This window comes from Amblyomma americanum, chromosome 2 (genome assembly GCF_052857255.1).
Source record: "Amblyomma americanum isolate KBUSLIRL-KWMA chromosome 2, ASM5285725v1, whole genome shotgun sequence".
In the NCBI taxonomy this organism is placed as follows: domain Eukaryota; kingdom Metazoa; phylum Arthropoda; class Arachnida; order Ixodida; family Ixodidae; genus Amblyomma; species Amblyomma americanum.
In genome coordinates this window covers 187,869,248-187,892,117 of record NC_135498.1, presented here as the reverse complement: position 1 = coordinate 187,892,117, position 22,870 = coordinate 187,869,248, and the positions used below count along the sequence as shown (strand labels likewise).

The window sequence follows — 22,870 nt, the reverse complement described above, 5'->3', positions numbered from 1 at the left end:
AATTGAAAATCGTTTGGTTTAGTTAAGGTAGGTTTAACGTCCCAAAGCGACTCTGGCTATGAGGGACGCAGTAGTGAAGAGCACCGGAAGTATCGACCACCTGGGGTTCTTTAATATCCACTGACGTCGCACACTACACGGGCCTCTAGAATTTCGCCTTTATCGAAATTTGACCGCCACAGCCGGAATCGAAGCCGCGTCGTCCGGGTCAGCAGCCGAGCGCCGTAACCACAGAGCCACCGCAGCGGCCGTTTATTTAAAATAGGCGTCTTAGATGGTCGTAAATAAACTAATTAACTTAATGTGAGTGGTATCACGCCTCGAAAACGTGGCTCCAAGCTCCTTGGATAATAGCACCAGAAGATATTCATGCCAAGTATTAGACTGAGTGTAAATTTAAATTACTCGATTCTCTTTAATAACATCTCCAGGGTTATGAACTAACAGTACTACTCCCAGGTGATCACTAATGTAGGTATAGACAACACCTGCACTGTTAAATTGGTGACAGAATTTGTAACGAACACATGTATTAGGAATGCACTTTCTAAGGCCACGCATGTCGGCTTTGTTATTACGCTAAAGAAACCATTCATGGCATTTAAACTCCAACTAGTCCCGTCCGAAATCCTGATTCAGCGCCCGTCCTGTAGTCAGTGTTTTTTTCTTCTCATGTCCCTGTCTCTTTCCGCGCTGGTGATTTCGAATAATGTACCACCAACTCACCCCATCAGCAATTTTGATTGCGAATCTGTGAAGAGCAAGACGTTGTTGGTGTGTGTCCAGCTGCCCGAACCTGCTACTGCTTTGGCAGTGGGTCCGTGCTTTGAGGCCGAAGTGTGGAGTTGTCGGTTCAGCAATCGGCATGGCATAGCGGTACTTTTACTTTTGTTGCAACTTGGCCTAACACGGTTTTAAAAGAACAGTTGTTATAGGCTACAGTTCTACTGCGCTGCTTCTTAGATTCTTCCCAAGCTCTTACTCGCGCCATAGAGTTAGTCGCAGATTGCTGTTTGCGCACATCTCGCTGTCGAGAAAGAAGCGCATCCCATGAAAGTAAGTCTACGTGCGCACATCCTACGAAAGTAACTACACATGCTCCGTCATAACATCAAGTGAAAGGACCAACAAAGAAGGGCGTCTTCGCTGTGCGCGCGCTTACTGATTCGTTCCCCATGGACGGAAGCCGCCGCTGATGGCCAAGCCCATGCTTCCATTTGCTCGCACCCTACGGGAGGCCTGATAATCGTATCGGAGCGAGGGCGCTACGCTTCCGCACCACGATTGCCGCCTTCATCTACTGTTCAGTCCGTCCTTGCGTTCGAGGAAGTGGGCTCCGTAATCGTCCGACCATAATTGGCGCCTCTGTCTATCCAAAGTGACCTCCCTCCACAGAGAAAGTTGTCCTCCCTGTGACCTACGCTAGTGCCTGTCACGACAGAACTGCGCCCTGACGGCAGCTTCTTCTCAGCGGCCGTTTTCCCACTGGCAGGCGTCACTTACACCTGCTTTTTTGCGGCTGTCAGGCGCGGCGCACTATCTACGCTAAGATTTCGAACTGCACAACAAAGCCACGCTTGCCGGCTTGTGCTGGGATAACGACAATAAGGCAATAACTACAATAAGGTGAGAACGGCGACAGCGACGAAAAGAGTTTCAGCAACTCCAAAAGGACTTCATTTTGACTCGCTAGGACATATCGCTTGAAAAAATGTTAGCACAAAAAAAATTATCAATCACACAATAGGGGACGGTCACAAAGCAATATGGACACCCCTCTATTGTGATTCGTCTTTCGTTTGCGCTAAACGTTTTCCAGTAGTAGTAGTAGTAGAAACATTTATTGGCAACTCAAAATAAGATGAAGTCACTGCTGTGTGTGGTGTGTCTATTTGAGTACTACGATGATCATGATCGCGCTGATCTTTTGTGCACGAAGCGTGAATATGCACTGGTTTCTTTGCTTTTGCGGTGTGCCATCACACAACATCTTCAGTCTAGTAAATTCGCAGACACCCATAAAGGCACGACTGGCGCCGTAGCTCGGCAAAATGGTACGTCTTCTCAAGAAGCCTCGTCACCTTTGCGACGTTCGCAGAGCTCATATGCTCATCGGCTGTCTGGCACGTGATTACTCAGCAATTAGAAAAAACGAAACCGAATCGATTAGATTTGAATGCAGCGCTTGAAAATCTACTGACGGCAGCAATCAGCGCGCCTTTAGTTCACCGCCGTGAAGCATCGCATGCCAATTAAAACGTCACTGAATATTGTCGGACCCTTTTCACCTGTTTGCAACGTGGTATTTGTGCTAACTAAGAACCATTACTCTGAAATGCGATTTCTTTTGGTCCAGTGTCTCCCGGATTATCGGGTGGGGTGCCCACTGACGACTTAACGCTGCGACGAAAGCCGCATATGATGCGCAGTGACGCAAGAAGCTAGGAGATTGGCAGTATGCCCATTATCCGTATCCTACTGCATACATAGCTGTGCTACGTGTGAACCTTTTTTTATTACCGGAAGAATCCCAAAAGGCCAGTACCATAATTCAAATTGAAATGGCATGACATAGCACTTCTTCTCGCTAAGCTAAATGCTAAGGAGGGCGTTTACATACGCTTCACTAATATTCAGGTATGGGTTTGTTGGTTCATACGTTCTAAGAAACAGATTAACACAGCGCAACAGAGCGAGGACATGATAGAAGAAACACGAAACACAGGACGGGAGCTGCCCACCAACATTTGGTGTAGTACTGACTCGAATGCTTTACTGTGCAGGTCGACTGAATCTTCCGGTTTACCATCAGGCACATTTTAGCTAACTTACCGGGGGCAGAAACGCAACGTTCACACCATACTTGTCTGTATTCTATTTGAAATTGTGCGACAGTTTGTGGCTGTTCTCATTGACCGCCAAACGTTTCTCTTCGTTAGGCTCTTTCCCTCCTTCGCTTGGCTTTAGTTTCGGGATTAAGGCTTCGCGCAGGCTGATATGAGGAAGGGGAAGTAGCCAGACAAACGAAGGGGTTGAACCTGGTTGTCGGAGCTAGAATCAGTCATGTATTCGCTACTGTTTGTTAGTGGCGCATGAAGTGCACCAGTTACGGCTGCCCGTTTGACAAGTTTAGAATGCGCACTGTCGAAGGATAGCAAACCTTTCTTCGAACTAACGCTATATGACCAACACGCACGCTCGCCACTAAAACCAGCAACAAATCTAGAAATTTTATCGTATTCTCTTTTTGCATTTCCCACGTGAAGTTTATTCCATCAGAACAGTTTTTGAACGTCTCGACGATGTCCTTGACGGCTTCAGGTATGTCGATGACCGCTGCACTGTCTAACACAAAGAGGAAATCGTCCACATAATTACACATCTTGATAATAAGCTTGTCATGTAGATGTTCTTCAACAGTCCTATCCATGGCGGTCAAGAAAATAGCTCAGAGTACTAGGGCAACAGAAGAACCAATACAGATTCCTGATTTTTGTATCAGGAACTGGTCAAGGTACGACACTACTGTGGACTGCAGGTAAAACTCAAGTAGGCTGATGAACCTTTCTTGGCTCATTCCGGTTGCATTCTGAAAGCTGACGGCGCCGAACTCGTCCATCCTTTCGAACACAGCTGTGAATAGTCTTTCATGGGGAATAGAGCAAAACGCTCCCCTACGTGAATTGAAAAACTCCTCGCAGCTCCTTGCAATCCTTGACGACAGTCCTGGACTACTTCCAACGAGCTGCGTACTTGAAACGGGTCAGCTCCTGTCGAACAGTTCAAGCTGTCGCGAAGAAAATGTCCAAGGTTTTCCTGTCAGGTGCTGTTCCGAAACTGTTGTTCGTAGCGGACATTCAGGCTTACGAATTTTGCCTGTGAGTAACATTTCAATGCATCTAGATTTTACTGTTTTCACTATTTTGCTATTTATCCCAGATGGCATTCTTTTAACAGACGCATCACAGCTTATTTCTTTCTTGTCTATCGAGACTTAACGGTCTTGAAATTTTCCTCTATGGCAGTCAGTGCTTTCTCATTAAAAACACGAGTCGACATTACAACAAATCTTCCTTCTTTGTCTGACTGCATCACAGTTAGGTTGTTGTCTTCCAAAAATTTCATGAGTTTTATAAGGGCCGCACGTCGTTTCTGGCTCTGACTCACGTTTTTGATGAAGCAATCCACAACGTCTCTTCTGAGCCGTTCGATGATGATGATTATAGATATTATGACACAAGGACATCTATGGCCAAAGAGCGCCATGGCACAAGCTATCTTCAATTTCTCAAGGTTTGGTCAAGGACCCATTTCCTAAGCATTTCACCCGAAGTCAACCGAGCACCAGACCAGGGGAAAGCTTGTACCCATGGTATCACCGGTGGGTACCCGGCGGCACTGCGGATCGAACCCCGCACCTCCCGCATGCGAGGCGTATACTCCACCACTCGGCCACCGCTGCGGTTTCTGCTGAGCCATTCCTTGTCCTGGGTGTGCGACCGCTCAGCCACCTCCATAACCGTTGCCAGTAACTGAGATCGGGTAGGAGTCGGCCCTTTCAGCAAAATATTCTTGATGGCCGCTGTATGACTGGCGCCTCCGAAAATGCAACCGGAATAAGCCAAGACAGGTTCATGAACCTAATTGAGTTTTACGTGCAGTCCACAATAGTGCCGTACCGAGACCAGCTCCTGATACAAAAATCAGGAATCTGCATTGGTTCCTCTGTTGCCCAAGTGTTCTCACGCATTTTCTTGACCGCCATGGGCAGCACAGTTCAAAACCATCTACATGACAAGCACATAGTCAAGATTTATCGTTAAGTGGACAATTTCCTTATTGTGTTGGACACTGCAGCGGACATTGACATGCCTGAAGCAGTCCCTTCGTCGGGGTGTTCAAGGCCTCTTCTGGTGAAATGAATTTCACGTGGGAAATGCCAAAAGAGAACAGGATCCAGTTTCAAGATCTGACGGTTTTTAGTCGCGTTCCTGTGTCCTGGTCCTATAATGTTAGTTCGAAGAAAGGTTTGGTACTCTTCGACAGTGCGCATTTTAAACTTGTCAAGCAGGCAGCCGTAACAGGTACGAAGTTGTGAACTTATGGTTCCGACAAAAGTTTCAACGCCTTCGTTTGGCTGGCTACTCACCGTTCCTCATATCAGGCCTGTGCGAAACCTTACTCCAGAAAGTGAAGGTAGGCGAAGTAGGGACAGAGCCGAAAGAAAATAAATGTTTGACGTTCATTGATACACCCCAAACTGTCACACAATATCAAAAAAGTTTCTGCCAGGCATGATGTAAACGTTAGGTTCTCTGCACCATGTAAGTTGGCTAAAATATGCGCGATGGTAAAGCGGAAAAATCAGGCGACGTGCACAGTAAAGCATTCGAGTCAGTACACCTAATGTCAGACCACAGCACCCGTCCTGTATTCCCTGTTTACATACAGGGTGTTTTACATATCTTTAACCGAGGATTTAAAAATAAAAAGCTGCAAACTGTAGAAAGCTGAAACCAACGACACAGTGTGAAAATTAAAAAAGAGGCTTCCTTGAACTAGACGACTTCACTGCTCTCCATTCCTTTTGTGTATTATCTATGCGAATTGGCGTTTGAATTGGCTGTCTGTGGCTAGCCCATCGCTTATAGCTAATTAAGGCGCGAGTTTGCCATGTACCGGCAGAATGTGCTGACGCACTTTCAACGCTACGCTTACAGCGTCGTAGGCCGCGCACTTCAAGACGTTGAGCACGTACGATTCGCTCTTTCAAAACGAGTTTGGCAACGCCATAATAAGGTAGCGCAAGAGCCCAATCACGTGTAATCACTGTGGTTTGCACTCATTGTCGAGTCTCCAATGCTCCACAGCGCTTCGACAACATGACACTGCACCCGCACACGTGAGCGGCACAGCCACTTCTGCACCCTTCAAGAGAACTAGCACAAACACTCAACACTCAGAACAAGTGCTTTAACCTCTCCTCCAGCGTGCCCTATATCCTCTCATGCAAGCAAGAATGCTTCTGCGCCTCTCTCTTAGCTTTTGAAGCGAATTACTCTTTCTGCGCCTCTGCTCTTGTTGAAGACGGAAATCTCGTTCATAAATGCCTCTCGCTACTGCAATATGAATAATACTTCTCTCCTGTTGAACAAAGCCACCGCTTCAACCTTTGTAATATGATTACAACGGGACTGCCGAGGATTCTGCGAGGGAAGTAATCTCGTACTACAACACATAGCGCTCACAAATCCGCGACCTGAAACCACTGCGCAACAATATTATTCTCGAGAACTTTTGTTTGTTTATTTATGTATTTTTGATACCCTCATGGCCCACAGGGTATTACTGAGGGGACTGGTACATAGAGAAAAACCAGAATTGGTTAGAAGGAGGATAATGCATTTAGCAAAAAAAAAAACTCTGCACACAATTGTGACAAAATTCGATTCAAGTTTATTTGCATCTATACATGTACAGACAAAAAGCCAAATGAATTCGGCTTGACCGGGTCTCTACCCTCTACAGAAATGACACTACACAATAAAGAGAACACAAATGTACAATAATGAATAAACGAAAAAAGCATTACTGAACATTCTATAACAGAAATACGTACAGGTAAAAAAATCAGCGATAGAATGCGGCAAGGAATTAAATTACAGAAAGCGTATAGTATAAAAGGATACAAATGATACAGCCTTAAAATTCACATCTATAAATAGGTTATTCACAAGCGAACAAAATTGGTTAAGCATTCACGGCGTCAGTGTATACCACAGCAAAGCAAAAAAAGGTATCCACAATGAGCCCATTAAAAGGGATGATAAGTGTCTATAGAGTTTCTAATGAGCTTAGCAAAGACGGAAGTGTGTGGAGTAACATTTGTTGACCGTAGTTAGTGCACGCTTTAGGAACGTACCATGTTTCTCTGTGACGTGGGCTGTAAATGTGAGAATTCATTGCCAATAGAGATAAATGCTCGAAAAATTTCCTGTTCTGGTTTTTCGCAGGAGTGAAACGCTTGAGTAAAATACTATGATATATGGAGGTGACCAGTTGTAAGTTAAGGGCGCTGAAAATAGGCTGCGTATAAGCGTCATATGAAGAATTAGGGATAGCGCGCACTGCTTTCTTCTGCAATAAAATGAGTTTTTTGATGTTAGACATCGTGGTGCTTCCCCAGACTAAATGACAGTAATTCATATGGGACAGGAAGGGAAAGTTATAAGGCAGTTTTTTCACGTTCAAGGAAAGAAAAAAATTGAAGTTTCATTAGTATTCGCACAACACGAGCGATTTTGTTAGCAACTGAGTCTGTATAAAGATTCCAAATCAAGCTTTTTTAAATACGACCCCGAGACGCTTAATGGATGACACAAAGTTGACAGTCGAGGAATCCATTTGCAAATGACCTTCAATGTGGATATTTTTGTTTTTAGGTTGAAAAAGTACAGCCTTTGTTTTGTTTTTATTTACAGACAGTGAATACAATGAACTCTATCAATTAAGTTCACTTTAAACAGCAACCACAAGAACCAACAGCTCGCTTGCACACCCAGATGTACAAAACAGACTAGTGTCATTAGCGTATATGATCAATTGGGTAGTGGTGTCAATATTTGTTATGTCGTAAACGTAAATATTAAGTAACAAAGTCCAAGAATGCTTCGTTGAGGTACACCAGAATGACTGGGTAAGTTATCTGAAATGCAGCTATTTATTACAATCCTCTTACACCTTAACTCAAGATAGTTATTGATTATGCCAAGGAATGGGCCCCTGAAACCGTAAATTTTAAGTTTTGTTAGCGCAGAGTGGTGTCCGTAATTGTGTCAAAGGCCGTTTAGAAATCAATGGAAACGCCTAGTGTCATTAAATTTTATCAGATGCTTGTAGTATTAATTCCTTTTGTGTTAGTAGAGCCAGCTCTGTCGAGCGACCCTTTCGGAAACCGAACTGACAGCCAGTAATGAAAGATGGTAACTAGACAATGAAAGATGGTAACTTGAAAATGAAAGATAGTAACTAGAAAAACATGTCAGTCAAAAAGCCCAAACAAGACAATAAATACACACACTAAAAAGAGACAATTAACACAAAGAAAACTGGGACAAATTGAGATAAACACGAAAATATCAAAAAGAGAAAATAGGATCACCATCAGTAAAAACACAGAAAGCACAAAAGGGCGTGTTGCAGGAAGCTATACACATAACAGTAGAGGTTACGGTGCGTACACTCAACCAAGCATTACTGGATAACTTCGTGGTAACTAACCATACGGACCACTCCTCCCTGCATGTTGTACAAGATACATCCCCCTGAGCACGAAAAACGGAGGGACATGTTTCCGTCACAGCGCTCGTCAGAACCGCGCAACTGGAGTCCTTCAAATCTATTTGACAACAAACCAACCCACGTCTTCCTTCCGACAATCGACATACTTGCCCCAGCTACAAACAACACTGAAACGATTCACAAAAACCTGTCCGTTCCTGTCCTGAAGATGTCCCTGCCATCTTCTTTTGCACGTGTACTCGTCGCCCAACTAACCCACCTCCTCCTTTTGGGCATTCGACATACTTTTCCCAGCTCCAAACAACACTGTAACGATGACGAAGACCTCTCCTGTCGTTTTTTGCAGCTCTTTTGTATTCGTCTGTCGCGCCGTCTTTTTTCTCACATATACTCGTCACCAAACCAACCCACCTCTTTCATCCTGGCATTCGACATACCTGTCCCACCTAAAACAACACTGCAACGATTATCGAAGACCCGCCCTGTCGTTTTCTTGCTCTTGCTTTGTCTTCATCTGTCTCGCCATCATGTTTTGCACATCAACTCGCCACCCAGCCAACCCACCTCTTTTTTCCTGACATTCAACATACCTGTCTCAGCTCAAAGCAACAGCGTAATGATTCTCGAAGACCTGTCCTGTCCGGAAGAAGGTCCTGTCGTTTTTTGTGGCTCCCTTGTCTTCATCTGTCGCGCCGTCTTTTTTTGCACATCTACTCGTCACGCAGCCAACTCACCTCTTTCTTCCGGGCATTCGGCATATCTGTCCCATCTCCAAACAACACTCTAACGACTGACAAAGACCTGTCCTGTCCTGAAGAAGATCCTGTTGCTTTTTGTGGCTCTTTTGCCTTCACCTGTCGCACCGACTTCTTTGGGAAATCTACTCGTCACCAAACCAACCCACCTCCTCCTTCTGAGCACTCGACATAAATGTTCCAGCTCCAAACAACACTGTATCGATTTACGAAGACCTATCCCGTCGTTTCTGTGGCTCTTTTGTCTTTGTCTGACGCCCCCTCTTCTTTTGCACATCTGCTCGTCACCCAACCGATCCACCTCTTTCTGCCTGGCATTAGACATACCTGTTCCAGCTCAACACAACCCTGTAAGGATTCTCGAAAACCTGTACTGTCCGGAAAAAGGTCCTGTCGTTTTTTTGTGTGGCTCCCTTCTTTTCATCTCTCGCGCCGACTTCTTTTGCAAATCTACTCGTCACCTAACCAACCCACCTTCTCCTTCTGGGCACTCGACATATTTGTTCCAGCTCCAAACAACACTGTAACGAATTACGAAGACCTATCCTGTTGTTTTTGTGGCTCCTTTGTCTTCATCTGCTGCGCCGTCTTGTTTTGTACATCTACTCGTCACCCAACCAACCCACCTCCTCCTTCCGAGCACTCGACATACTTGACCGAGCTCTAAACAACACTGAAACGATTGACGAAGACCTGTCCTGTCCTGAAGAATATCCTCTCGTTTTTTGTGGCTCCTTTTTCTTCATCTGCCACGCCGTCTTCTTTTGCATATCTGCTCGTCACCCAACCAACCCACCTCCTCCTTCCGAACACTCGACATACTTGGCCCCGCTCCCAAACAGACCAAAACGATTGACAATGACATGTCCTGTCCTGAAGAATATCCTGTCGTGTTTTGTGGCTCCCTTGTCTTCATCTGCCGCGCCGTCTTTTTTTGCACATCCACTCGTCACACAACCAACCCACCTCTTTCTTCCTGGCATTCGAGATATCTCTCCCAGCTCCAAACAACACTGTAACCACTGACAACGACCTGTCCTGTCCTGAAGAAGATCCTGTCGCTTTTAGGACTCTTTTGTCTTCATCTGTCGTGCTGAGTTCTTTTTCAAATCTACTCGTCACCTAACCAACCCACCTAATCCTTCTGGGCACTCGTCAAAATTTTTTCCAGCTCTAAAAAACACTGTAACGATTTACGAAGACCTATCCTGTCGTTTTTGTGGCTCCTTTGTCTTCGTCTGACACAACCTCTTCTTTTGCACATCTGCTCGTCACCCAACCAACCCACCTCTTTCTTCCTGGCAATGGACATACCTGTCCCAGCTCAAAACAACCCTTTAAGGATTTTCTAGGACCTGTACTGTCCAGAAGAAGGACCTGTCGTTCTTTGTGGCTCCCTTGTCTTCATCTCTCGCACAGACTTCTTTTGCAAATCTACTAGCCACCTAACCAACCCACCTCCTCCTTCTGGGCACTCGAGATACTTGTTCCAGCTCCAAACAACACTGTAACGAATTACGAAGACCTATACTGTCGTTTTTTGCGGCTCTTTTGTCTTCATCTGCCGCGCTGTCTTGTTTTGTACATCTGCTCGTCACTCAATCAACCCAACCCCTCCTTCCGAGCACTCGACATACTTGTCCCTCCACCCAACAACACTGAAACGATTGACGAAGACCAGTCCTGTCCTGAAGAATATCCTGTCTTTTTTGTGGCTCCCTTCTCTTGATCTGTCGCGCCGTCTTTTTTTGCACATCTACTCATCAACCAACCAACCCACCTCCTCCTTCTGAGCACTCGACATACTTGTCCCAGCTCCCAAAACTGAAGCAATGAACGAAGACATGTCCTGTCCTGAGGAATATCATGTCTTTTTTGTGTCTCTTTTGTTTTCATCGCTCGCTCCATCTTCTTTTCTACATCTACTCGTCACCCAATAAACCCACCTCCTCCCTTTGTGCACTCGACATACTTGTCCCTTCTCCAAACAACACTCAAACGATTGACAAAAACTTGCCCTGTTCTGAAGATAATCCTGTCGTTTTTTGTGGCTCCTTTGTCTTCACCTGTCGCGCCATCTTCTTTTACAAATAAACTCGTCACGCAACTAACCTACCTTCTCCTTCCAGGCCCTCGACATACTTGTCCAACTTGCCAACAACACTGAAACGACTGACGAAGATCTGTCCTATCCTGAAGAAGATCCTGTCGTTTTTTGGGGCTTCTTTAGTCTTCATCTGTTACGCCGTCTTTTTTGTACATCTACTTGTCACCAAACCAACCCACCTCCTCCTTTCGAGAACTCGACATGCTTGTCCCCGCTCCCAACGACACTGAAACTATTAATGAAGACCTGTCCTGTCCTGAAAAAGACACTGTCGTTTTTTGTGGCTCCTTTGTCTCACCTGTCGCGCCGTCTTCTCTTGCAAATCTACTCGTCACGCAACCAACCCACCTCCTCCTTCCGGGCACATTACATACTTGTCCCAGCTCCAAACAGCACTGAAATGACTCTCGTACTCGATCATGGCCACTTTCTCGATCCTCACTCGGGCCTTTGTATGAACTTTAACGCTAGAGAGCAAAGGTAACAAGGACAAGACAAGAGAAGCGCGAAAAACACTAGCGCTGATTTTTATTGAGCGAAACGTACACAATATAGTATAGGGAAGTAGTATCAGTTGTAAGCAGATACAGTCAGTGTCACATATTGCAAAGGCTCATAAAAGCGATGAGACAACAGGTGATAAGGCTAATAAGCGATGTGATGTTTACAAAATTATATACAATAAAATACACTGGATGAGTGCATACACAATTAATGTCACAAGGTGTAGACAGCCATAAAATCGATAAACGACCTATAACGAGGTGTCAAGCGTAGTAGCTATAAAACGTTGAAAAATGAATGGTAGAATATTATACATCGAATGAATATGACAAGGTGTGGCTAAAAGCTGGAAGGACCTTAACAACAAAAAAATGAGAAAACAGTCTTTTAATGAAACAGGCATGTGTGGTCGTCGTCAAAAAAAAATTACGATGTTCTGATAGGCACCAGGCTCGTGGCGGCACAAAAAAGAAAAACAGCTCATGCTTCGATGGCACGATTTCTTCACTCTTCTACCCATCTATCCAATCATTCAATTTATCATTGTTGTGCAGGAATAGCAGTTCTTTTTTGCTTATGTGCACGGAAGCCTTGCTGACACATTTATCAAGAATTTTGAAATGGCGTGAGCGTCTATTATCACTTTTGTGGTGATATGCCGGCACTTGCTCAGAACAGTTTTTCTTCGGAAGTGAGGTCTGCAGTTTTGGGACTGGTTACAGTGTCTGCTGACGAAAATGATGATGAGTCTTGTGCTTAGACACCGTCCGGTTTGGGCGTTTCGCTCAATTAAAAATCAGTTGTTAGTGCAGCGCTTGTGCTTTGCGTCCTTTGTTGCTCGTCTTGTCATTGTTATCACTGTGTTCTAGTCTTGAAGTATGAACAAACAACTAGCCGGCCCGCACATGTTAAGCTTTGCTTGTAAGTAAAGAGGCTATGTAAATGTTTTGATGGCGGCATTTCTGTGCTTAGAGGATTATCTGTGTGAGAATTGTGACACATACGCCTGGAAAAAAAGCTGGCCGCCATCTTTTGACAGCAAATGAGGGAGTGAAAGTTGAGAGCAGATTTCAAAGATCGTCGTTACATTGTGTAATGTTTCTTGCTTTTATATGTATGGCTGTTTGTGAAGAGTCTGTCAGAAATTCATTTGTTATTTTTTGACCAAATCAACTTAACGTTCCAGAAAAAGGAGGAATGAAAACAGTGAGAGATCTATATTAGTTCGATGATCGCTTTCTTTAATGTGTTAGCATTACTGCCCCAATGTTCGCAAAATCTCTCTGTCTGGTGCTGTGAGATGACGCTCAGTGGAATGTGGAGAGGAGATGGGAGAGTGAACATGGTAAATAAGAGTGCTACGAATCACGTGGAGAGAAGAAAACGCGGCGGCCAATCGTAGAAATGGGGAGGAATCAAGGGCTCGAGATGAGGAAAGCGCCGTCCAGGCGCTTTATTATGCGTTAGCGGCGGCGCCTGCTCCTGCCTTTGTGAAGCGTCTACATTCCGGCCTCCCTCCGGGCCCGGAAGCTGCCTCCTCCGAGCACCCTCCAGGACTCCATACATGGGCAGTCACCGGCAAAAATACAAGTCTCAACTATCAGGGTCCACGCACATGTCAACCTTTACTCTCCAAAGGTTTCCACCCTCCTCCATAAGAGTCCTTCCCAAGCCATCATTCCATGGTGAAAGCGAATTCAAAGACGCAACTGGGGCGTTAAGCAGCTGAAGCCCCGCACAGGAGATTCAGATGCCAAGTGTGCTCAGTGCACCGTTGGATACACGGCCGTATGCGCCACCGCATGACTACAAATGATCATCTGTGAGTTTCTACAGCGACCGCTGCTAAGCGTCCGTTCCGTATGTTTCTCGTGGTTGTAGTTGTTGTAGTGCGTGACCGGAGAGTGATTGTCATGCCGACAACTCGGTGGGAAGCTACCGTAGAAGGAGGAGGGTTACTCCGGAAGAAAAAGGGTAGGACAACACTCTAAGAATGCGCAACCGTTATCGTGGAAGAAAGAGGGTTTGGCGAGAGCGTAAGAGAGAGAGAAGAAGCAATTGAATGAAAAAGGTGCAGAGGCCGGTCTGGTGCAAGGTGACGTAGAAACAGGAGGGGAGCGCTTACCCGGATGGTGTCTACGACAGAAACCATCCGGAAGGTGGTTATCGCGGACAGAGGGGAGCTAGCAAGGCGAGAGTGGGGAATGTAGCACGCTCCGTCTGCAGCGGCAGCTGAGAAACGCGCCGCCCGAGGAGAGGCTCAGCTGCGGTGGCACCACACATGTTTAACGGTGGACATTTGTAGGGGAGAACTAGCAGAATAATGAGCACGTGGGAACAACTAAAGAATGGGCTCTATAACTATATACGTGTGCACGTTGCTCTTGTGTTCCTTGTATTATTATGTCATGAAATGAATGTACGCAAATATCTCTAGCTGAATTCCGTGTTACAGACTGGTAACCATCCGATGAGTTTTTGTAGCGAAAGCTACATTACGGTATCCTATCGAGCTTCCAGCGTGGTTGGTCACGTGATGCGGAGCAGCTGTCGGCGGCGCGGTGCCGTGGCTGATCAAGTGGTTCCACACGTGGTTGGTCAAGTGACCAAGTTCCACTCGGCCAGCTGTAGCTATCGCTTCACTTCAGGTTTCACCACAGCTAAACCACCGCCAATTTTTTTTTATTCAGTCCTACCCTACATGCCCTCAACTGAAGATATTGTCACTGATGCCACGGTCTTGGCTCGAGCTACCTGCGCGCTACGCCGTGGCGAGGACGAAGCGGTCGCGAGGGGAGAGCTCTATCCGGCTCTGGGCTAAGCGATTAAAACTCCGGCCGCTCTATGGTCCCCTTCACGTCTACGACTGCGTTTCGGCTGGTCTGCGGCTGAAACATGAGCACATTAACATAACACTTAAGATAAAGAAAGCGAAACCAACAAGGTTGAAAAAAATATGTATACAGATGCTAGGAGCTATGAGGTCAACGCACATTAGAGTTATCTCCAAAGTACAGTCAAGAAAATATATACAGCACTTGATGTTGGCGTTTGTATAGATGTACACACCTAAACCTTGATTTGGCTCTTTTCTGTTCAGAAAAATTATCACTCTGCGTTCTTGGCGTGCCCGCCCTTAAATTCGGCCTTTGTTTTCAATGGATTAATGATCGTTATAGGAAGTAGACCCGAGCTCTCAACACCGACGCCATGCCACCCTAACAGTTCTTTCCTTGCCACGATGATGAAACTAGCCCTCTTAATGCGGCAACAAAATCTGGCAATTAAGATTTGTGTTCTACTCGGTGGACAAACTCAAGAGTAGCATATGGTGGATCTCGTCTTGCTTCATCCACTAATGAAGCTCAAGTGCAGAGCTATTGTTTTGGAGCTGAGTGCTACGCTTCCTAAGCTCCTTTTTTACCCTTATATAGAAGGGCGAAATTTCAGCGTAGCTCTTCTAGCATGTCTTCTAGCAATTCAGCCTTTTGTTCCACATTCTCCGTCTGTTTTTCTTCGTCCCTGAATGTCTATTGCGGTGCAGTAGAATTTAGTCACCGGTTTGCTGAATAGGTGATTGAAAAGTTCTTTACCTCCTCTGCCCAGTTTTAATACAAGTTGATCAATTTCTTTTTCGGATTCACCAGTAGTAGGCATGGTCGAGTAATTAGATAGAATGTCCACATCACAATGTATACAACTACTTTGATCAAGGCAGTAGTAAAGACTGCTGGTTGTTATGGGTAGCTAAAAAATAGGGTGACAATGCGAGAACTAGCCTGCCCAGCAAAGGCGACGATTCAGACGGCACTAGCTGTTCTGAGGCCGCTGCTGTCAATCATAGGTTTATTAAGGCACCTCTTTATTCAAGGCAGGAATGGCGGCGGCCGTAACTAAGGGAAACGGACGTTGAAAGTGAACGCTTACTAGTTCGGACGCTTTTCCTGCAGTCGCCGTTCATTTCATTGATAACGTACAACTGCTTTCCGCGATATTTCCGAGCAGTTTCGAGCAAATTAGTAATCGTGATGGCGGCGATGATGAACGGAGAGCATGCTTGAAATCCGTTACCACATTGCCCACGAGTCGAGTTTTGTTCGTTTTGCTTTTCGCTTTTGTCAAGACAGCCTCCGGCGGTAGCGGTTTGAGGTTTTGATGGAGCGCTATCGATGTCTATTTCGTTGTCATTAGCTTGTTGTTGGACGGCAGAATGCGGAAGGCGCATCATGACTCTCACGTTTAAGAAACTGCTCGAAAACAAAGGCAGAATACCAGAAGGAATTAACTGCTTGTTTCGTGCTTCCTCTCGAGTGTGGCTGTGCCATTAATGTCCTGGTGCATCTGCTGTCTCCGTTTTTTATTTTCCTTTTTGCACGGTGCGTTTAAGCTCTGTACCGGATATATGCCACACTTAGCAGGGAACGTAGCAACGAATGGCCGCCGCTCTTCGCGAAGCGCTGCCGTGTTTCCTCTAAGTATGGCACATACTGTACAGTCAAGAGTGGAGTGCACGACTCGCCCTGACGCCGGTATTCGCCCCTTTCGAAGCTGACGCGGGGCCTGACCATCCTGGGCTCCTACCTCATGGTGACCGCACCGCGCTAAGAGAACACGCGGCTCCACAAGCAGGACGAGAAAGCGCTCATCAGTGAGTGGGCCGACCTCCGCGCGAGGGCGCTCCGGTCGCACTTGGCAGGCGGTCCTCTAGAGAGCACTCGTGCCGTCAGGACACGTTTTTGGGTGGCCCCTGAGTCAGTGCTTGGTGACGCAAAATACTTTTCTTTTCGATGTGGCCTGAATCAGGGATCACGGAAGTCTAGTGTATATTAAAGCGAAAGCTTCACTGGCCTAGCGGCGCTGATTTCGCCAAGGGCTGCAGTTTGACATTGAACTTCCTTGCTGCGCCGTTGCCATCGCAACGCCTCACGTGACTTCGCCGTCGCTGCGCCGGGGCTCCAGAGCTGCTTAGCGGCTGCTGTCTGACCACGCGATCTAGCCGAGCAGGCGTGGCTTGGCGTCTGTAACGCTGAGTGCCTTCCGCTCACTGGAGAGGCTGCGCGCCCACACTGCCACCCTGGCAGGTGGCATTTATGGTTGATCGCGAGAGGTTGGTCACCCAATGAGCGCTGCGGCCTATTGCTGCAGTGTTGCGTACCTGACCCAACGTTGTCAGCGCAAATGCACGCAGCCCACAACTATCTCTTATCACCGCCACGAACCTCAAAACGCGATTGCGGCCTCCACCGACCCAGGGAGCCATTTATGCGCCCTTCCTTTATTCAAAATCATCGACGTGCAGACCGCTGTCAGCGCCGACGCCAATGAACGCAATGAACGCCGACACCTTTCGCTTTGCATATAATAGATTAGTTGAGCTAAAACACATTCAATTCTTTCTTGCTGTTAGTAAGGTATAGTCGGCTACAGGCTTGCTAGCAAATTTAAAAACTGTTTATTGCTCTAGCGACTCGAATGCATATACCCCAAACAAAAGTATGTTATGGCAGGCAGTAGTTAAACGGGCCAAGTTGCTATGGTCATCTTTAACTGTATTTTCAGGCGGATATACTTTTCTATAGACAGCTAAAAATAGCTGTTTCGTTGCGAAGGTGTAGCTCCAGTGGCAGAAATTTTTCAATAGCTGGCGATAAGCATCGCTTTTGGGCATGTACAGATGCTCCAATGTTTTTCACCTCCCTTTTCGCACACATTTCATTGTAACTGCATTACTGCCTGTGTACAGGTACACCAACCCCCTCCTGTAAAGTTCCCTTCAGGGTTTCTTGGAAACACAGCGCAAAAAGACAAGGACGACACAACAAGGTCTAGCCCTTGTCTGACTGTTACGCCCTCCTTGTCTTTTTTTCTGCGTTATGTTTCCAGGAAACTAAAACCACTAGCACAAACCAAGTTTATGTTCCTGTCAAGAGATTGACAGTATCTTGAAATACATCAATAAAAATGTTCATTGGGACGGCAGTATTAACAAAACGGTCAGAGGGAGTAGGAAAAAACAGAAGAAAAGGGTTTTAACGTAGTTAAATCGAGTAGACGTGCAAAAGCATGTGTTCAGTCTTGACTTGAACACTACACTTAAGCTCCGCCTTAACCCAAGCAGCACAGGTAATCGGCCCAATATTGCAACAGGATGGTCCCATCCTGGCTCTTTGTAGGGTCGGCCTTTGCCAATACACGCTCCAATGTTGGGCCAATTACCTGCGCTGCTTGGGAAGAGTATAACGCGATACCTTCACTGGGTTAATGCCCATATATGCAGAAATGGCCATTCTCTACTTAGCATTCATAGATGGCGGCCAGTCCTCATGCCAGAGCAGTGGCGCAGCGGTTAACCGATGCGCCACTGCAGTGGAAGGTGGCTGTTTTTATCACAGCCACCGGTATTGATTGCGCGACCCAAGTTTCTCTTCCCGAGAAACCTTCGGTGGCCAATCAAGTTAACTGCCCTCTGCCTCCCATTGGCTGCTGCTTGCGCGACGCTTCTCCGAACTAACCCGAGCTTACCCGAGCAAGTCGGGTAAGCTCGGGTTAGTTCGGAGCACGGCACTAGAAAAGACAAAATTCTTGCTCGGCATTGGTACGTCTGGAATAGTGCTTTCGAACTAATAACGAGTTCCGCAGCAGAAATAACGCGGAGGAATTACAAACTACGTGGCTTCTAAACGAAGAAGAAATAGGCGCACACGTTGTTCCTCAGACGCCGCTCTGTGATCTGGACCGTTTCACTTTCAATCGAAGGTTACATTTGTGAAGTGCAGTAGAAAAACAACTGAAAAGAAATGTGCGGAGGTTGAAGTGCTGGCCCATCAAGGAACGAATCGGCAGGGAGTAAAATCCAAATGTAAAAACAATATCTCAGTGTCAGGCATAGTTGGTGGACAAGGGACGTCACTCGTAGTAGTCTGTTGATGGACTGGGACGGATAAGACCTCATGAGATGTCTTAACGATAATATAAAGCAGTTTTGGGATAAGGGCATCCAAGCTCTGGATGAAATAGCAGAAATTAATAAGAAGTTACTTCTTAAACTCTGTGAGCAGCACAAGCTATTTGTCAACAGAGAGCGAATAAAAAAATCATGTTGGCCATTCCGAATTCACGACTACCTCGGTAATAAGGAAATGCACGAAGGAGGAGCGGAAGAGCTAGGAAGCGATTATTAACTTATAAGTCTTATTATAGAACACCTATCGAAAAGATTAATGTTGGAGCACAAACTGGAAAAATAAATTTAAGTGACCAGCCGCTAGAGCTAATAGCTGCAAGCATTTATTGAGAAATGACCTAATTTTGATCGTGGGATTGTGTGGTATATTTTGACTGCAGGGAGAGGTGGCCCAATGCCGCCATGGTGTCATTCTTCCAAATCAGAAGGCAAGGTGCAGATTTCTGCACCGGTGGCAACCAAGTCACAGACCTTCCTGACGCTATCGGTTACACGGAACAGCCAACAAGTTGTTGCGCGGAGGACACAGGCTCGTCGTCTTCAGTGTTTATCCCAACTGTTTTTTTTTTTTTGCAAAGTCGCAGTGCTGGTGGTTTTGCTTTCGTGAGTTTCGTGGTGGCTCTGGTACCAGAAAACTGGTGCGCATGATAGTGAACAGTTTTCGTAGTGACTACGCCTAGAGCTTTGGGGCCATGACGTAGAAAGGGAATGGTTCGTTGGAATCGCTGAAACATTGGATGTGAGCACCGCCATTAATCCAGAAAGCTTCTCGTTAAAGGTCAGGAAGAGGTCGTAGCGATTATAAGCACAGTCTGCAACTGGTGAAGTCAGAAGGACAGCTAGTAATGTGAGGGCTGGGAAAAAAAACGAGAACTTTGAGATGAAAAAACCTTTTTCCTTATTTTTTCCCGATGGATGGAAAACAGGAAAAAAATGGACTGTCTAGAGGACACATAATAAATGGAGTCTTGCGCAAATATTTTGTTTCTGAACATTCAAACAGCGATTAAAAGCTTTTTAAAAAAATCATCATCATCATCCAGACTGCACCCACTGTAGAGTAAAGGGATCTCCCATGTCTCTCCAATTAACCCTGTGATTTGCCAGCTGCGCCCACCTAACCTTCTGCCGCCCCATGCTACGCTTGCCTTCTCTTGGAACCTACTCCATTATTTTTAGGACCAGCGGTTATCTTGCCTTCGAATTACATGCCCTGCCTAAGTCCACAACCTCCCCTTGATTTCCAGCAGGATGTCCCTAACACGCGTTTGTTCCCTCACCAACTAGGCCCGCTTCCGGGCTCTTAACGTTACACCTATCATTTTTCTTTCCATGGCTCGCTGTGTTGTACTTAAGCTGAACCTTTTTCGTTAGCCGCCACGCTTCTGCCCCGTAGGTCCGTAGGTGAGTACTGGTAATATACAGCTGTTCAACAGTTTTCTCTTGAGGGATATTGCTAACCTGCTATTCATGATCTGAGAGCACCTGCCATGTGCGCTCCAGCCCGTTCTTATCCTTATAGTTGTTTCCCTCTAATGATCGGGATCAGCAGCCACTACCTGTCCTAAGTAGTATTCCTTTACTTCTTCCAGCACCTCGCTTCCAATTGTGTACTTCTGTTCGCTTGCTAGACTGTTAAACATTACTTTGGTTTTTTGCATGTTAATTTTTAGACCTACCGTTCTGCTCTCTGTGTAACCCATTGATGAAATTAAAAGGAATGATCAAATTAAAAAAAAATCTGGCTCTGGCTTAACAGTGGCTAAGCTTCGGTATACAAGGGAAAGCTTCGCGCGCTTGGCGTTCCGAACCCTTTTCTGTGAAGCAGCTCCCCAGGCGATATCCGCGGGGTGGCCAGACGCCGCTTTCCGACGACTGCCCAAAGCCTCCCGCGCAACGCTCAGAGAAGACGGCCCGGTCTCGCCCTCATGCATGGCCAAGCCCGCATGACTAGGCAAGCGCGGCGCTCCATGCGCGCGGTGAGTGACGTGTTTCAGGCGGAGACCCAGCTGCGCAGAGCGCATGCGCCAAGCCGCCGCCGGCGGCGTTGCCAACTCTACAGCGCAGCTGCGGTCAAATGAAGGTCAATCTGCATCTGTAGGCCACCGTGAACTTTGGGACGCAGGGACGTAGAGAGGCACATTGAAACAGGAAACACAGCGCTGATGTTCCTCTCTGTATCGGCTCCTCTTTTCTTCTCTGTTCTTCAAGCCCCACCTTCTACTTTAACGCTCTTGATTGCCGACATTACCTGCAAGGGAAGATTGCTATCGCGCAGTATAACAAAGAAGCTGTGCACACAGGACGTTAGGCAGCTGTTAAGACAGTGCTGTGTTTCGTGTTTCAATGCGTATGTCTGCGTCCCTGCGTCCCAATGTTCACGCTGGCCCACAGATGGAATTATACCAACTAGCCCAGACGAATGCCATTTTGTCAAACTGCAGATCACGGCTAAATCCGCGTCTGTCTTCTTTCACTCCCTCCTTTATCCCTTCCCTTACGGCGCGGTTCAGGTGTCCAACGATATATGAGACAGATACTGCGCCATTTCCTTTCCACCAAAAACCAATTATTATTATTATTATTATGTAAACCTTTCGTTTGAAAAAAAAGGCAAGCAAGTGCACTTCATTTAATATTATTTTTCCGTTCTTAAACAATTAGAAGTTAAGCCATTACATCATCCTTTCCATTCTGCTGATAAGAAAGGACTGAACGGCACTTGTTGAGCGATTTCGTTCGCATGACAATATGTGGTAAAATTTTTAAAACTGAATTTTCTACACGGCTGCTAAGAAAGCGATCTTGTAGTCCTTCTTTGGTCATCGCAACATTGCAGCACTTTTCATTTCTAACTTCTGGAAAATTGACAGCCGCCCAGTACAACGCGTGATTTTGCAGGAACGAAATGCAGTTAGAGCATAACAGCCATTTTAAGACACCACGTAAGTGTTCGTTATACTCTTTCAAAATTCTTCTTGCTTTATCGCGCCGTCGTATTCTACCGCAGAGCCGCCGTGGTGGCTCAGTGGTTGCCCAGCTAAGCTCTGGCTCAGCTGCTAACCCGAAAGACGCGGGTTAGACCCCGGTCGCGGCAGCAGTCGAATTTCGATGGAGGCGAAATGCTAGAGGCCCGTTCGTGCACCGATCGAAATTTCCGCTGCCCTTCACTACGGCGTCCATCATAGCCTGAGTCGCTTTGGGACGTTAAAATCCCGTAAACCGTATTCTACCGCAGGGAGTCCCCCGCTAAACGTGAGAAATTAACGGCAACTCGAATGCAACCCTTCAGCGCTCGGAGGCTTCAGGCCAGTATCGGCTCTTAACAACAAAGCTGTCTCACATATGCATACTGCTTGTTTCAGCGCCTCATCTAGCTATTTTTCTGGCACTGCAGTGGAATTTGCTCAACAGTTTTTGTAGGAGGTAGTACAGTTATCGGCTCGTCCGTCATGTTCCTTTCTCTTTTTTCCGTGGTGCAGTCAACTTTCGCCGTCATAGATCTTGCAGCTTCACTAACTCAGCTTTTGGGAAGACGCTACCAGACGGGATCCTTGAAACACCGTCATGCAGAGACGGAACAAGTTGCCCTGCGCTGTCCATTTCTGGTACATTTCAGTGTTGCTCCACATTCGCCTTCTTTGTCTCACCATAGATGTGAGTGTACACAAATGTACCCAATATCGCCACTACACGCCATGAAGTAACAGTATTCCGTAAGCCAGAGCACCGGGAGTAGAGCGTATGCCAAGTGTTTCGCCTAAAATGGTCTCCAATTTTTAAAAATGCGCTTTTAGAGTTAGAAGAGCGCATTTTTCTACATAGGATATTATCTATCTGCGGTGTAGCGTATCAAAATCCAGCTAAGACGTGCTAACTGTTTACTGCGCGACGTGTAGCCCACCGTAAGTAATATGCGTATTTTTTTATTTAGAGAACGTACTCGCCCTTGGCGCTGTGACCTCGAAAATTGCGCCTGTTTCAAATCAAATGAAATGAAATTAAACTGCAGTTTATCTCTGAAGGAGAAAAGGGGCTGACGGGAAAAAGCCGCATCACTGCGGCTTGGGAAAGCCCGGCTTCGTTTTTGTACAGTTCGGCATTGGTTCTACTGTAATGCAAGAAACGATGTAACACCTGGCTCAAACTTTCATGCTTCAGTTCGCAGACCCAAATTAGCAATTTACAGAACAAAACGGTTCAGGTAAAGAGCCCATTTTTATAAATTGCAGAACATTG

General features: G+C 46.2%; 1 pseudogene; it reads left to right on the top strand.

Annotated features, from left to right (window-relative positions):
- The window catches only part of LOC144120303 (uncharacterized), a 67,272-nt pseudogene that overhangs the window by 11,459 nt on the left and 32,943 nt on the right, over window positions 1-22,870 (top strand).